This window comes from Pseudophryne corroboree, chromosome 5 (genome assembly GCF_028390025.1).
Source record: "Pseudophryne corroboree isolate aPseCor3 chromosome 5, aPseCor3.hap2, whole genome shotgun sequence".
NCBI lineage: Eukaryota > Metazoa > Chordata > Amphibia > Anura > Myobatrachidae > Pseudophryne > Pseudophryne corroboree.
Window position 1 is genome coordinate 81,408,013 of NC_086448.1, and position 2,300 is coordinate 81,410,312.

Here is a 2,300-nt window from a genome sequence, read left to right on the forward strand (position 1 = left end):
TCTTCTGTGGTGACTGACAGGCTACACATAGGTTAATCCAGGATTATACGTGAGGTGACCTTCGGTATACCTCCGAGTCCCTGTGAGCTATGAGTGGACCTGTACATTGATGATTCCACCTGGGGGAGTGTTCATTCTCTGAGAACACCCCCCTCTAGGTTGTACACCTCCTTTAAACATTAGCCAGTGGATAAGCCTAATTACGGTCCTTTCCGCGAGTGGAACGCAGAGACTTCCGGCCAGCGCCACTTCCGCGGAATGGAACGCATGGAGTTCCGGTCGGTGGAACGCAAAAGACGCGTCTCCGGCAGTTGCCCTTCTAAATCGTTAAAATACACTCATTTAAGCAGCCGTGCGTTAGCGACAGCCACTGCCTGTCCTGTGAACCCTGTAACGTTTTACCCAGTTGGTCTGAGTTAGTATTCTGAGAGGTGATCAATTAATGAGAGACTGGGTTTATACTAATCTCCCTAATTGGCACTTCCTGTGGTTGATCCTTAAATAGTGCTCAGCTGAGGCTGAACTTTATGCAGCTTCCATTTGGCTCTGGACACTTGAGCAGTGAGTATGGTTCTCCTGCAGCTCCCTTCTGACACATGATTACGGTTGGTGATTATTTTTTCCTGTTGTGCCTCCTTACAGACTGAGTGTCTGCCACATGTACAGAGCCCACAAGCTGCCATGAGCTATTTCTACATGTAACTAGGTATGATCCTTTCCAAAATGACGTTGTCAGTGTATTTTCTTATGGTGTAGTTACTCTGTTATTTATCTAATAGGTGACTACGCCTTGCAGCTTCCCCTACGTTATAGGCTTTTTAACTTCATTATGTGATCAGGCATGTTGCCAACTTTGAAGGCCATTCCACGCATCTGAGTGATTTGGCTTGCCGTCCAGGTAATCATTTGCCTATCTAAACAGATAGTCCTAACGGTGGAGGTGTCTCTTTCATTACACGTGGATTATTTCCAAGTATCTCTTTTTTACATATATAAAAAAACACCTTTTAATACGTTTTCTGGTTTTTGTGACAGTCTTCAGGGCCTGGGAGGCACTGGTGGTGTTGGTGTTGAATAAATCTGGGTTCTTACACATATTAATTGTAACTGTTTCTGATTGTATAGGTGATTTAAGTGCCAATCTTGATAAAGGTCCGCATAAGGACCGAAACGTCGATGAAATACGGCATCAACAGTGAACCCGAATAAAAATATACTGAATTTACTAGTGACTTCAGAGACTAATTTCTGGGCGTGAGTGCACCTTCCACTTAGGTGGTTGTTGTGGTATCTATCTAAATAGATATATATATATACTAGTGATCAGCACGTCCAAATGTCGGAACAACATAATAGTAATGTCAGCATTGGCAGCTGTGCGCGCCCGTACGGAGCAACACTCTCATTGCTCCGTCGTGCAACATCTAGTGGCCGCTGGCATACAAAGCAGTTGTGATAACAACCAGTTAACAGTATGATAAACAACAGAGCATCAGGTCAACCCTGATGCAACCATAACATAACCCTTATTGAAGCAATAACTATATACAAGTATTGCAGAAGAATTCCGCACTTGGGACGGGTGCCCAGCATCCACTACGGACTACGAGAAATAGATTTACCGGTAAGTAACATCTTATTTTCTCTAACATCCTAGTGGATGCTGGGGGCTCCGTAAGGACCATGGGGATTATACCAAAGCTCCAAAACGGGCGGGATGACTCTGCAGCACCGATTGAGCAAACACAAGGTCCTCCTCAGCCAGGGTATCAAACTTGTAGAACTTTGCAAAAGTGTTTGAACCTGACCAAGTAGCCGCTCGGCAAAGCTGTAATGCCGAGACCCCTCGGGCAGCCGCCCAAGAAGAGCCCACCTTCCTAGTGGAATGGGCCTTAACTGATTTTGGCAGCGGCAATCCAGCCGCAGAAAGAGCCTGCTGAATCGTGTTACAGATCCAGCGAGCAATAGTTTGCTTTGAAGCAGGAGCACCAAGCTTGTTGGAAGCATACAGGATAAACAAAGACTCTGTTTTCCTGACCCTAGCCATTCTGGCTACATAAACCTTCAAAGCCCTGACCACATCAAGTAACTCGGAATCCTCCAAGTCAGTAGTAGCCACAGGCACCACAATAGGTTGGTTTATATGAAAGGATGAAACCACTTTCGGCAGAAATTGTGGACGGGTCCGCAATTCTGCTCTATCCGCATGGAAAACCAGATAGGGGCTTATATGTGACAAAGCCGCCAACTCTGACACACGCCTAGCCGAAGCCAAGGCTAATAGCATGACCACCTTCCAC

General features: G+C 45.9%; 1 long non-coding RNA gene across 1 annotated transcript; it reads left to right on the forward strand.

Moving 5' to 3' along the window:
* Window positions 1-642: 642 nt before the first annotated feature.
* On the forward strand, window positions 643-1,207 carry LOC134928799 (uncharacterized). Its single transcript, XR_010178020.1, has 3 exons — window positions 643-706; window positions 780-898; window positions 1,126-1,207. It is a non-coding gene; the product is annotated as an uncharacterized LOC134928799 (long non-coding RNA).
* The last annotated feature ends 1,093 nt before the right edge of the window (window positions 1,208-2,300 follow it).